The 15729-nt window shown below is 37.4% G+C and overlaps 2 pseudogenes; one reads left to right on the top strand and one right to left on the bottom strand.

Moving 5' to 3' along the window:
• Positions 1-936: 936 nt before the first annotated feature.
• On the top strand, positions 937-1610 carry LOC101997118 (annotated as a pseudogene).
• A 6572-nt stretch (positions 1611-8182) lies between these two features.
• Positions 8183-9180, bottom strand: LOC101996738 (annotated as a pseudogene).
• Between the last annotated feature and the right edge of the window lie 6549 nt (positions 9181-15729).

Here is a 15729-nt window from a genome sequence, read left to right as displayed (position 1 = left end):
TGTTAAGTGCTGAACATCAGGTCGAATGCACCTGCTAACATGGCAGGAAAGTGCTGCTCAACAAATTAGAAACAAAACAGGAAAACAAATTTAGTACCCAATCACAGAAAATGGTGAAATTTAGGCAGAGGATGTGTTGAGATAGAACACTGGGGTGGTACTCTCAAAAGTATGATGGAACTGAATAGTGAGTTTTCACAAAGGCACAATAGAAATATTTTCCACAAAATGCAATAGGTAATTTTGGTGAATATGTGATTGCATAGAAGGACATTTCTAGCAGATAAAAAACACAGAAGCCACATGGTAAACAAAAATGGCACTCTGATCTAGAATTTCTGTAGGAACCAGTACAGGATGCTAAAGCACAAACTCAAATAATATAGTGTACAAGAACTCTGCCAACGTCTTTTATTTTCCTTTTATTTTTAATCCAGCTTCAAAATCAAGAAGCATTAGTGGAAGATATGTACACCCCCTATTACGGTTCAAACATCTCTTTTCCTCCATAATTTATATTTTGGAAAATAATACACTTGTGAAAATATGAGTGAAGACTTTCAGGGTTGTGAATTGTGATTAGACTGTGAGACTCTTTGAACATGATTAGTGACCCTATAAAAAATCTTTAATAGAATGTCAGTTTTTTCCAACAGTTTTGCCATATGAGCATATCAAAAGGTATCATTTGAAGCAATCCTCAGGAGGCACATAAAATATGTTTGTGACCTTTGAAAAACTGCATTTCAATTGTTTAGAAATTTGTCTGTGGTATTTTGTTAGAGTAGCCAAAGAGAATTCATGAACTCCCAAGACCAATTGCACAGCACAGCAGGACAGAGCAGCCTGAGGAGAGAGACCCTGCTCATCCCAGCATTACAGGTAGCTAGGTCCCTAATGCCTGCAAGCTTGTAGGTGCCCCAGGTGACCAGCATCATGTGGAGGCAGGTGACAGGCACTGAGCCTCTCTCTACATCAAGGCAGAGCCAGTCATCGCTGGCAGTTCAAAGAGTTTCTCAGAGACTGAGACTGAAGTCCTGGTGACCCTGGCCTGGGAACCAGCTCTAGCCTGCTGCCTTCCAGGGCACAAGGAGGATGAGGATGGAGACGGTATAAAGTCTGGTGAGCAGAGCAGTGGGGATCTTGGGCTAAGCTCTCTACACAAATGCCTCTGCCATGGTCGATGAGGATGTGGTCTCCAGCGACCACTACAGTGTGACATCCTGTGAGGCCTGCAAAGCTGCCTTCAAAAGGACCATCCAGGGGAGCATCGAGTACAGCTGTCCAGCCTCCAATGAGTATGAGATCACCAAGTAGGGAGACACAAGTCCTGTCAGGCTTTCTGCTTCACCAAGTGCCTGCGGGAGGGCATGCTCAAGAAGGGAGAGTTTCTGAACTGTGTCCGAGGTGGGCGACAGAAGTACAAGCAGCAAGACAGATGTGGACCCATTGCCTTTTCCAGGCCCTTTTTCTGCTGTCCTCTAGCGGTAGCTACTTTAGGCCCCCTGGAAGACAGCCTCAGGGAATGCTCTGGTGTCTCATCTGCTAAAGTTGAGCCTGAGAAGCAGTATACCATGCCTGATCCAGCAAACCCTGATGGAGTACAATAAAGGTTTATTTATTTAGGCTTAGACTCACTGAAAAGCAGTGATCAGCAGTTCTCTCCAAGAGCTGGGAACTGGAACAGACTCCAGCAGTCAAGAGACCCATGCATGCTTTTTTTTAAAAATTTTGTCTGCATTTATAGTACATGTGGCCACACCCAAAGTGAGCAGTTATCTTAAAGGCTATTTATTGACTAAAGGAGTTCCCACAGCAAACTGCATAGGGTTTCCAATTTGACCTTTTTTTTATGTGTAGGATTCTTTTTTTATTTTATTTTTTTAATTTATTTATTTATTGAGGATTTCTGCCTCCTCCCCGCCACCGCCTCCCATTTCCCTCCCCCTCCCCCGATTAAGTCCCTCTCCCTCATCAGCTTGAAGAGCCATCAGGGTTCCCTGACCTGTGGGAAGTCCAAGGACCGCCCACCTCCATCCAGGTTTAGTAAGTTGAGCATTCAAACTGCCCAGGCCCCCCCAAAGCCAGCACGTGCAGTAGGATCAAAAATCCATTGCCCTTGTTCTTGAGTTCTCTGTAGTCCTCATTGTCCGCTATGTTCACTACCAAATCTCTAATCAGGGCATTCCTGAACTCTTCCCTTAGTTTTTCTTTTCCATCACAAGCTGCCTCAGATGCTGAATTTTGGATAGGAGCAATTGTTGGGACTGACCCAAAATGTAACTCTGACAATCGTTTTCCTTAGGCTGAAAGTATATTAAGTCCAAATACAGCAGAGTTCTTGAAAATAGTCAACATCTCTTAACACATCTACATGAAACATTTTAAATAAAAATTGGCTGAAACATCATCAAGATATGCACACACACAGACACACACAAGATATGAAACTAGAAGAAACTTTTTAGAGATACTGAAAAAGTCTTCCAAAGTTATTGGGGAAATTAGATTGTGTGTTTATATAGCAGCATTTTTCATACTGTTTTATTCATGGAGTTAAATATGAAATTTGGAGGCTTGATTTCACAGCAAAATTTAGGATGAGAAAAGTCTCTCTAACCTGAACTACAAAACTATCAGAATATATTGAAATGCATTTTTACAAAAATGAGACATGATCCCCAAATATGTGGCTCAGTACATCAAACAGGCACACTGATAACATCTCAAATAATCATCATTGACAAGGATACTTGTATATGGTATGAAAAAGCAAAGAAAAATATTTCCCCATCTCTGGGAGACAAACTAAGGGAAATAAAATGTCCCCAATTCATATAAATGACAATATTATAAGGGAGAAACAAAAAGGTCCCTAATATACTAAATTATCGTAAGATACTCACAGGGAATTAATTAACTAAAATTGTGTAATTAATTACTGATCCTGTTCAATCTAATTAAGTCTACCTAAATTCCTTCAACTGAGTAAATATCTCACATGCAAAGTTGGTAACTCAGCTAATGTGGAGAGCATCCCTAGTATAAACCTCTTTAAAAGTTGGTAACTCAGCTAATGTAGAGAGCATCCCTAGCATAAACCTTTTTAAAAGTTGGTAACTCAGCTAATGTAGAGAGCATCCCTAGCATAAACCTTTTTAAAAGTTGGTAACTCAGCTAATGTAGAGAGCATCCCTAGCATAAACCTCTTTCATGATTAAATCTTCAACTGGAACTATTTTATTTTTGTTATCTGTAAAACTAACTTTTGAAATAATAACAAGGAGAAACTTTCCTTAAAAATGGAAAACTATAATATTAAATGCACAACAAAAGTTTTTCTTTCTTGAGTACCAGAAGTTCCTGCTATTCACATTCAAGCTGTGATTTTCCTGGATATTACTTTTGCTTCATTGTTATATTTGATGAATGTCCTAGATTTTTAGCTTGAAACTGCATGTAACAGTCTTTGGAACAGAAATTCTACTGCCATAAGAAAAAATAATTGGAGAAATGGTTACTAAGGTTCAGATAGATCTTTGTGAACCTTATCAAAACCTCCTCCGAATCCTCTGAGTCCTGAGGCCCAGGAAAGGCTCAGATGCACTTGTGAAGGCCATCTATCTGATAGCCTTTGGTTTCCTCACATCACCCTTCAAAACATTCACATCTTACCAGTGGGGGGGGGCGGGGAGGAACAAAACTGAATGTAGACACTGATTTCTTCAAGTACACAGGACCATCGGCAATATTATTAACCTTTATTTCCCAGTACTATCTATCACAAATAGCATCCTGTTATTAATTTCAGTACAAGTCACTGGCTCTCTGTAGTGCTTCTTTGTTCAGCCCATTTCAGCATTTACTTTCATTAGTGAAGACAACAGTATATCTGAACAGCAATGACCTTGAAGCTCACTCAAGTTGTCTCCCTTCTCACTGCCTCCGTCAAGACACATAGACAACTTTCCTTTGTGATTTAGTGCTGACACAATAGTGAGACCCAAATGATTTTCTTTAGAGATCAAATAAGCATGCAAAAACAAATTCCATTTATTTATTCTCAATCACATCGGCAAGGGATATAATATTAAAGAAACCATTTTACAACTATGTTAAAACACAGGTGATTATGTAGCTATGGCCCAGATAAATAGCAAAGCACCTTTTCCTGACAATTAACATAGACTATATAGACTCATGACAGATGAAAATGTTGCTGCTAAGCACAAAACTGACACACATTTTTCCTGTGATTGTGAAACCTCTTAATAAACTCATAAAATCCTTAGTAGGACAGCATTTTTCCTGAGAAACCGCAAGTGACCATGTCTCCTAAAACCTGAACCCTGGAACAACTTCTTTCTAGAAGTCCCTTTTTACATATGAAAGAACTGTACAAACCTTGGAACTTAATTCAGTTCATCTAGAGACACCAAAATCTATCCATTAATAGTCTCAAACTTGACCAAGGTGAAAAGTTTACCCATTCTCTGCAGAGCAACAGTCACAACTGTTAAATTTGACATTGATTATGCTGAACTAGTTTGATATTGTGCTCCTCCCATATCATAGATATCCCTAGTAAGTGAGAACATATGCCACACAACATTTAGTTGACTGAGGTCCTGTGAGATTATGTTATTCTTTCCTATAATATAAGCACTCATCATTGCACCCTACATCATGCTACTATTTAATTTTATCAAAATGTCTGCAGACAGAAGTCTCTGTCCCACTGGGTTCCACAGTCATTCAGTCATAAAGAAACACAAAGTGGCTTACATTAATTATAAATGGTTTGGCCAGTTAGCTCAGGTTTGTTATTAACCAGCTCTTACAACTTAAATTAACCCATAATACTTGTCGATGTTTATCCATGTGGCTTGGTACCTTGTCTCAGGGAGGCATTCCCATCTTGTTTCCTTTGCGCCTGACTGATTTACTATGCCCCTTCCATTACTCTTCTCAGAATTCTTCTAGTCTGTTTATCCGTCCTATACTTCCTGGATACTGGCCAAACAGCTTTTTATTTAACCAATATGGGTGATAAATCTTTTTTAAAATTATTATTATTATTATTATTATTATTATTATGTATTTTCACCTCCTCCTCTTCTCTCAGTTCCTTCCCCCTCCCCAATTCTCCCTCCCCCTCCCACTCCCTCTCCAGTCCAAAGAGCTGTCAGGATTCCCTGCCCGTTGGGAAGTCCAAGGTCCTCCCCCACTCCATCCAGGTCTAGGAAGGTGAGCATCCAAACAGACTAGGTTCCCACAAACCTAGTCTGCCAGTACATGCAGTAGAATCAAAACTCATTGCCATTATCCTTGGCTTTTCAGTCATCCCTCCTTGTCAGCCATGTTCAGAGAGTCCGGTTTGATCATATGCTCCATCAGTCCCAGTCCAGCTGGCCTTGGTGAGTTCCCATTAGATCAGCCCCACCGTCAGAGTGGGTGGGCGCACCCCTTGCGGTCCTGACTTCCTTGCTCATGTTCTCTCTCCTTCTGCTCCTTATTTGGACCTTGGCAGCTCAGTCCAGTGCTCCAATGTGGGTCTCTGTCTCTATCTCCATCCATTGCCAGATGAAGGTTCTATGGTGATATGCACGATATTCATCAGTGTGGCTATAGGAGAGGGCCAGTTCAGGCGCCCTCTCCTCAGCTGCTCTAGGAACAAGCTGGGGACATCTCCTTGGACACCTGGAATGGGTGACAAATCTTTACAGTGTTCAAAAGCATTATCCCACTGCAGTCCTTTCTACCTATATTGAAATGATTCTGTAGATCTTTTTATTCTGTTCATGGTGTGCATCATTCTGATGGCTAATCTTGGTTATCAAAATGACTATATCTGGAATCAACTAAATATAAGGTACTAGACACTTTCATGGGGAATTTTCTTGGTGATCAGAAAGACCCACCCTAAGTGTTGTGGCACCTTATGGTTGCCACCCTAATGAAAAACATAAATAAGGGAAATGTTGCTTTTTGCCACTTTGTTCTCACTTTCAAGATATACATCTCTGCAAGAATCATCAAGGCTTCTACCACCATATTATGCCTTTTGTGACATACAGCCTCATGAATTGAACAATTGGATTCTCTGTCTCTCCAATGTAAGACAGTCAGTGTTGAACTAACCTGCTTGAATTCTGTAAACCAGTCTAAAAAACTCCATCACTTCTATTGTTTTTTTTAGAAAACAATAGTCAATAAAACCTTTTGTTTTTATTAACATGTTAAATCATCTTTACATAATAGAATTAGCATCACTTATCAATGGTAAATAATACCTTTAATGTGTTGTTGAATTTGATTGATTAGTATTTTTTTAAAAGTATTTCTGCATCTATACTCATGTAGGTTATTGGCCTATGCTCCATTGATTTATTGATATTTTCAGTCCTCATTAGGTCTTAGGCCATTTTCTGTGCAATTATGATATAATATTAAAATATGTATATTTTTAGATATTCAGATCTCTAACATCGATTGAGACACAATTTAGGAATAACAAATATTAAATTCTGATTGACATTGTCTGTTGAAGCAAGGTAATTTCTCTCTTTTCTTGTCTAGACAAAAATCTCTTTAGTAACATATCTTGGTTTGCACCTATGTTTCTCAGTGTCCAGCAGGCTTTAGAGTAACTATCCTAATAATAACAAGCCATCCCCATCTTTCTATAAATTTCATGGTTTACTTTCCCCTGTCAAATGACAGGTTGCAATGGTGATGTTATTATAAGTTTTATTTCAGATATTCGTGTTTGTAACATTGAGAATTATCTATAATACCTTAACCACAGGCTGCAATTGTTCTGTATGGTGTACTGATAGAATGCTACCTGATATTCAACTATCAACATATTGCTATATGCTTTAATATAGGTATGTATAATAATTGTGAAACATATGTTTAACAAGTCTTACTGTATCTAATATTTCTAATTTTCACAGCTAGACATGATGAATAGTAGGAAAGAAGATTATATACTTTACAAGTTACTTAAAAGATTAAAAAACAGTATTTAGAATTTATTATAGTAAGATCTCATATTTTATGGTATAGTGCTACCATGACCATTAAGAGTTTAAAGGAAAAGGTTACATATCTTTACATAATAAATATAATAAATAACATTACATAGGTTTCAAGGATCATTGATTGTTGGAGGAAGTTGTTCATTCGTTCCCAGCTACCCAGAGCTGAAATAATCACACTGAAACTGTATCAATTGCAACACTGCTTGGCCAATGACTCTAGTGTATTCCTAGGTAGCTCTCATGTCTTAAATTAATCAATTTCTATTAAACTGTTTTTCACCACGTGGTTGTGGCCTACTGGCAAGGTTCTGTCTAGCATTTGTCTCCTGTGGAGGCTACATGGCTTCTCTGAATCTACCTACTCTCTCCTCCTCTATCTGCTTGGAACTCCTGCATTGGCCCATTCTGTGCTACAATAGCCCAATGCAGCTTCTTTATTCACAGCATACAAATGGAAATCCCATATTACCTCCCCTTTTCTGTATAAATAAAAAGGAAGGTTTTAACTTTACCATAGCAAAATTACATATAACAAAACAGTTATCAATCAAGAATTACAATTATAACATTTATATCTACTTTATCCTTTCTTTTTTCCGTTTCAGGTTTATTTCAGTGTTTCCCACAGATTTGTAACATTCGTGATATGGACACCAATGGTTTTTCACATACAAAGTGATGGACTTCCCTGGATATTTTTTTTCCAGACAAAATACCCAAACAAAACACTATTTCAGGAGATGGTGTTATCACACTCCACCCAAATTACAAAGCTGGTAGTGGTTAAAATCAGAGATACTATCACCTGTGACACTATCACTCTGAGCCTCCACACAGTACCCAGAAACTGCAGAAAACCAAACTACAAAATTCACGTTGGAAAAGGGAGTTATTTTTCTAATTTTTGCCTTAAGATCGTTTTTAATTGCTTAAAAAGTTCTGGTGAGTGTTGTGATGGAGGTGGAAAGAAGGGGCTGCGGTTTCTAGGTTCAGCACATCTGAAGATCATAGGGCTCCCACCTGAAGGGAAAGGGGAAAATGCCAAGAGCAAGAATGTCTTATAAATAAGAGTCTTTCCTCAAGATGGCTGGTGCTGGTTTCAGCGGCACCTGTGGGAGGCGTCTTCTCACAAATGGTTTGATTATAATGTCTTTTGTAAAATCGAGTTGACAATCTCCAATGATTCTTCTTTTACTAAAACAGTATCGTAAGAGTCCATGTATTGCTCTAAAAGATCGTCTACTCTGTCATTCAGATACCCAATTTTCAGAATGTGTTCAACGTCGGCTACGCCGTCTGCCATTCTCAAGTCTCCCTGGGAGTCCCCCAGCAGAATAATGCTGCTGTTGTCTTTCAGTTGGTTGAAATAGTCTGTGTTCTTCAAGGCACCATCGTGTTTGTTGAATACATGAATTAGTTCTCCTTTGAATCCTTTCAGCACTCCATTTTCATCAAAATCCATGAAGTTGGATACAACTTTGACATTTGAATGATAAACTCCAGCTTGACGTATAACTTCTTCAAGCACATCACCGATACCAGCCAAAAATAAGAACACAGGGATACCGTGCTGATGAAGTTTACTAAAGAAATTCTCATATCCTTCCTTGAGCATGACATCAAAGTCTGCCACAATCTCTTTAAGTTTGGCTTTTGGTATGTCTTGTTCAACAAGCAAACCATGTGATTTAGTATACCACTCTACCAGGTGAGGGAACATCTCTTCCACAGTGAGGTCGGGAGCAACCTCAATGGCATAATACTGCTTATTCAGCTGCAGCAGCTTTTCTCGACATTCGTCTGTAACAAGTTTACAGTTGTCAATGATATTATGACATGATGGGCATCTTCTCCCATTGTAGGAGAACCTACTTAGTGTCATGTCAAAGTCTGTTATTATCTGAAGTTTGGCAGCTCCTCTTTCAATGAGACCACAGATGATTTCTTCTACTCTTGTAGGATTCTTGATGCGCATTGAGCTTTTCTGAAATTCCGGCATCATCTCGATGAGCTTGGTCTTGTGGCCTGTCTTTCTCTTCAAGGTGAATATGTACTGGGCCAGCACCACGCCTACCACCGCACACACACCGGCGTCCGCCACCGCGCCCACCCACGCCACGGCTGTGCGGTCCATGGGCAGGCCCGCGTGCACCTGGCTCCATAGCCCGAAGGCCGGCGGCTCTGAGCCCAGGGGCACAGTACCCGGAGCTCTGCCCCCTCTCCCCCCCCCCGTCTCCCCCCAGGATTGGAGACTGAGGAGGCCCCCCACCCAAGAGAGGCAAGGGGCGGGGCAGTGGGGCGGGGCCAGTGTGTGTGTGTACACTATGGAAAAAAAAGGTAAGAACTTCAGTGTTTCACTTATTAACCTATATTTTTCAAAGATGATAAAGATTATAATGCCAGAAATACTGATGCTTTGATTTTGAAGGTATACATTATGGGAGGTTGTCATAGAATAGAGCTACAACATTAAGTTGGGTTGGGAAATGATGTAGTAATTTTGATTAATATTAACCTAATATTATTATTTTTCATATTATTTTATACTGATATAATATATTTTGTGAATTTTGATATTTATTCTATTTCTTTGAAAAACATGCAGGTTAAAAAACAAAAGAAGAAAATATATAAGCCATATTTTAAATAAGTGAACATTATTTGAGCTTACTAATTAAATGGGAAATAAAATGTAAAAGAATGATAATTTGAACAATTGCATGTGTCAGTTTTAGATAGCAGAATGAAGCACGGCAAAAATATAAAAGTTAAGTGACTGTGTCCTTGGAATTAAAAACTATCAATTAAATGAAGAATGTCTAAAATAGAATATTCTAGGTTATCTACAATAAGAGGTATATCTGAAGTTATGATTAAAATTTTGAGGTTAGGAAGATTAATAATAGTTTTGGGAGACTTATTAATATATATTAACATTGAATTTATAAATCTCTATTATACTACTTAGAGACTATTGCCTAAATTATACTCATTTTCTTTTAAGGAAAAAATATGAGTTTTCATACCATAGTAGTTATCATTTAATTTTAGTTTAACTATTAAAATGAGAATATTTGACAATATAACATCAGCTATACCATCCATGCAAAACAGAAGTAACTCAATAAATCCATGGAGTAATAAAATTTGTAGATTGGAGAAAGCTTATTAAATTACTCAGGAGAACTTTTTTTATTCATTAAAGAATAGTATAGAAAAACAGTCCTTGACAAAAAGAATGGTTCTAAGTTCTCTAATGAATCACAACAATTTAGAGGTCAACAGCAACTATTCTAGGTGTTATGTGTCATTGAAATGGCAATAGATAGAAGAATTATAAAGCTAATTCCAGCTTATTGATCCTGTTAATATCTTCATTTATTACAGGGAGATGCAAGTAGCTATTCTTTCTTTATCAAAGAAGATCTGGAGAATAAAATTAGATTTAGAGATAAACATGTTTTGAAACCTATCCCTGCAAAGTGCACATGGTTTGTTGGTCAAGAAGGGCTAGACTCTAGACGTGCACAAACAAACCATGTCCCTCTTTATTTCAATGTAATCACTTTTAATTGATGTATCTTATGGTTTGAATATAAAATGTCCCTCTTGTTCTCATCTTTTGAATGTGCTATCAGCAGATGGAAGTCCAATTTGGGGAGGTCATAGATGACAAGCCTAGGCAAAGAGGCTATTTACTTTAATTAGATTCTAAGGAGAATATTGTTCTTGGCCCTGTCTTGAGTTTGTCTTTCTGGCCAAAATAGAAGGTGTGTCCACATGTTCAGCTCCAGCATGTGGAGTAAATTGACTGTGGATTGAAGTCACTGCAACCATGAGTACAAACCCATTGTTTTTCCTTTATATTGCTATTCACACTTTTTTTTTTTTTATCACAGTGACATAGAAGTCCAGCCTGGACATTGGCACTAGTGTAGTGCGTTATAGCAACTTACTTCAAGTTGGCTATGAGCTTCTAATGCTCTTGAAACTGATTAGTATGTGTGTGGGGGTTTCAAAGTGTATTAGAAGAGTCACAGGTACAAGCTAGTGTCAACAGAGCTCTATTTGTATATACTGTGGACATAGCTTAGTAGGTGATTTTGTTAGAAATTGAGCATAATGGTAGACTCTGAAAGAATGAACATGTATTACATTGGTACTTCCCTATTATTTTTGTTGCTTCCTTATTCAAGTGTTTGTGCTGCCTAGCTATTTGCTAATGTTCTTGGTGGTTTCTGAATGGGTCCTTATAGGAGGTGGTTCTTGCCAGAGCTGCCTGGCTGCTTCTTGGGGCTTCTGTGGATCAGATTTCTCAGGGCGGGATACTAAGCTATTTCTCAGGGTAGTAAATTAAAATTTAGGGTCATTCACCCACCAGGGTTCTGTTAAGGTGAACAGGTTCAGAATGGGTGAAGGAGTAGCATTGTAAAGCTGTTTATCAAAAGTGACCAACTTCTCATAGGACCCCAAGTTGCCATGGTCTCAAGATAATCTCTTTGGGAAAGAACATTTTCAGTGGAGGCCATCTTGTATATGTGGCCTTTTTAAGGAGAATATAGTAATGTGAGTTCTATAACACCATCTCAAAGTGATACAGGGCCTGTAGACACTCCAGGCTCCTTCCTTAACAAATATACTGTGTACCTATAATACTAAAAGGAACTGTAGACAGGATTCTGCTTATCCTTTCTCTTCTAAGCAGACCGTCTTTGTAAAAGTTTGGTTATAGCAGTAGACAACTTGAAAGTTGTGGTGTGATTATCTCCTTACTTTTAAAAGGCTATCAAATGTCTTTTTTGCCCTGTAGTATCTTTTTCAAATTGCTATCACAATCTGGCAGTATGCCTACAATTCTTCAGCTGGATAGAGGCTGTTTCTTCCTTTGTTGTATTATCTGTGAGCATCTCTTACCAACCATTGTATTGAGTTAAACATTATTCTGTTTAACTATACTGTTCTTCAGCTGCTCTCTTACTACCTAGCACAATCCTTCCCAACATGCCATTTTTCCATTAGAAAGCTAAAATGTAGCGGAATAATGCTGTTGGTTAAAGAAAGCAAGCTACTAGGTCAATATATTTATTTCTTTTTTGAAATTTTTTTATTTAATTAATATTAATGTTGTCATCTCTGGTTCCTTCCATTGCCCCTCAAATTATGTAATTATACAATTCATTATGGCTCAATAAAATTCCATTTGTATATATACCATAATATTTTTAAAACTTCTTTTAGCTTTTGAGATTATCAGATAACTACATTCCTCCATTCTTTCTTCCACCCAAACCTTCCTTTTAGATTCACGGTCTTTTGTTGTTGTTGTTTCTTGTTTGATTATTACACACACACACACACACACACACACACACACACCTAAATATAAGCCTTCTCAGTCTGTATAGTCTTACTTGCATTTCTAAGTTTTTAGAACTGACCATTGCTATGGGATAACCAATTGGTATACTCTTCCTTAAGGAAGACTTTCTCTTGCTCCCACCATTCCTTAGTTATTGGAAAATTGAGGCCTCTTTAGCTTTTTGCAAAAGCAGTCATCGTAATTGGCCAGCCTAACCATAGAGGAAACTACCCACATTTGAGTACAACTTCTTTGGAATATTGATTAACAAGGGGAGACAGAAAGGTTGCTGTGACTTCATTGACTTGGTTATTTAGAAATATTTACATTTTCTTATCTCCATCGTATATGTATTTGCTCATTGGTTCTCTATGTAATAGTGATTTGTTATTTTAGTTTCTGTAATTGTGAGTACAAAAATGATGTTATACCTCCATGGTAAGTATTTATAATTTATCTATAAAATTCTGTGTTCAATAAACACTTTTTGAGTAGTGTCATTCTGTGATTCAAAAAGCTAACAATTCTAAAGAACTTCAAAGAATTAGACATGTCTTGATCTTATAAAATTTCCATTATAACATGAGAGAAAAGCTCATGTTAAAACACAATACAAGTTTGAATAATAATTTACAATTCAAGAACAGTAATAATATTACCATAGAAAAAGTGCCATGGCTTTTTGAAATTTCATAGTTGCACATACAATTTTACATAAAGCTTGCACAAGCAGATAGAGATATCTAATATCTAAAGCTGCAATCTTCTCACAAAAAAGGCAGTGCCAAAAGGGATTAAAATAAAGTATAAATGACACTAGGAACAAGCAAACAAAAAACCTATGAAAAAAGAATGGCTAAGACTCATTTTAAGATAGGAGCATAATATTTAGCAATATTTAGCAATAATATTTAGCAAGTTGTAAAGGAATTTTTTAGCATCAATTGTATCAAAAAGTACTTACTGAACACTTAAATTACATTGCATACTATGGTACCCCACAACATGCTACATAGTCTAAAATTGCACCCTAGGTAGTCTGTAGTTTAACAGATGACAAAAGCCCACAGATTCATATGTAATATACTACATAAAGATATGAAGGCAAAATCTGTAAAAACTAAACTAACATAAGAGAACAAGAAGGATCTGTAAAGAAATAAAATTTCTAATTTATATATCAAAGTACCAACAAAATTGTAGAGTTTTAACAGAATGGAGAAGGAGTACATGCAGCTATTTAAAAGGTTATTGCTGATAAAATGAAGCTGTATGGTCTATGAGGTGGAGATGTGCTTGAAAGAGTTGTGATTGAAACACTGAGTGAGGTTCATGCTCCTGTTTGCTGTGAGTATAGTGTAGAAGAGTAAATACAAACAGTTATACATTTGGAAGTGAGAGAATCCTGGTGGGTGGAGCTACATGTCAGAACTTTTTTTTTTCTGAATGGCAGACTTAATGCATGCCATTTGAGCAAATGAATGAATAGCATGTTTTGAATGGTGTTTTCAATGTGTATAAGGCAGAGGAGAGAAAAGATATAGCAAGGCAGATGGAGCAGAAAGTAGTGGTTACAAATGGAATAATAGATCTGTTCCAACATGCCAATGTAATATGCTTTCATGAACACTCTTAAAGTAGAAGTTAAAATTGCTGATATGCTCATCATATGTTTATGTGAAATTCTCTATTTTTTTTGCTCCAATTAATTATCATATGGAGTAATGAGTACAAGTCATTAGTACATGGAGGATGACATGTCTAAGGAATTGAGAGTTCAATATTTAGTTCTATAATAAAAGAACAATGTAGAGATATTAATGTTGGTGAGTAGGAGTATATAATCTATGTAAAGTCAAAGGAGAAGGTTGAAAGGGGAGCAGGGAGAATTGGAAGGAAGGGAAACTGTGGTTGGGGTGTATTGTATGATAAGAATAATATGGGGTATCCTTCTGTATATGTGTTGCTTTTATTGATTAATGAATAAAGCTGCTTTGGCCTATGCCAGGAGAATATAGCCAGGCTGGAAGAGATAAATATTGAGAGTGGCTGGAATCTGAGAGATGCCATGTAGCTGATGAAGGAGCCACAGATTCATGGTGATAGACAGGATATTAGAAATGGGTTATTTTAAGATAGAAGAGCTAGTTACTGAAAAGCCTGAGCTAATGGGCCAATCAATATTGTAATTAATACAGTTTTGTGTGATTTGGGGGGGTCTGGACAGCTGGGAAATGAGAGTGGTCTCTGCCTACAAAATGTCACCCAACATGGGGCAATTACATCCACATAAAACTTGAAAGAGCTTGAAAAGAAATTCTAGACACAAAGAACAGAGTTAAGTATAGCTTCTTGGTGGCATCATATTTTCAGATAGGCTTTTTTTCTGGTGGCAAGTAGAGGTGTGGCTTCTTTAAGAGGTCTCCTCACTCAGCTTTAGCAGTGAAAGCTGTGTGACTTCTTTAAGAAAAGGCTTTCTGGTTTGTGCTGGCAGCATCAACTCTAAATCTTTTGGGAGTTACTACACTTAAGTTGGGTTTGTGAGCGGTGTGCTAGTAGTTGCTCAATGGCAACAGAGACCTGCTGTGTCCTGGAGCTGGAATGAGGAGCATGGCTCATGGAGCTGGTGGTGAACTACCTCTGGCATTTTGGGCTGGGTGGGGCCAAAATGCAAAGAAACCTTGGTCCTAGCCACACCTGCTTAGCATTTTTTTTTAAAAAAAAAGGACTTCTGGTTAGAAATGGTTAACAGGTACACAATAAAACCAGATTCACAGACAGATATAAACCTCTGAATGGGTTATAGTGTGTTTCAAAAGTATACATAGGCTTGTACGAGAAAAGATAAAGAGTATAAACAGCTATAAAATGAGATAAATATTTTAAAAATTAAACAAAGTCTTTAAAGAGACAGTCATAGATTAAAAGAGTAAAGAAAAATAAACCACATAAAGATGAAATATACACAAAGACTCTGGGTTATGTATACTATTGTGTTTTCTTTGAATTTTTTGACTGTGAAGTAGCTATCTACAGAAAGATATTCCATTGTATGTGCTGCTCAGCTAAACCAAAATAGATATTTTAAAGGTATTTTTGTCTTCAAAATTTGAGTCTAAGGACATGTTACTTTGGAAAAGGGATTTTCACTTTTGTTTCTTCAGAGGTTTGTAACCTATGGTTTCCTTTCAGCCTAATGTGGTTTGATGGAACAAGACCCTGTGAAAGGTCTCTAAATACTTTACCTAACCCCAAAAATACTTTGCCTAACAAACAGCAGGAAGCAGTTTGGAGAAAACTATACCCAAATTCCCAAAATGACTG

The sequence above is a fragment of the Microtus ochrogaster genome, chromosome 2 (genome assembly GCF_000317375.1).
Source record: "Microtus ochrogaster isolate Prairie Vole_2 chromosome 2, MicOch1.0, whole genome shotgun sequence".
Taxonomy (NCBI): Eukaryota; Metazoa; Chordata; class Mammalia; order Rodentia; family Cricetidae; genus Microtus; species Microtus ochrogaster.
Note: the sequence above shows the minus strand (reverse complement) of the source record. Positions and strands in the feature narration are given on the sequence as shown.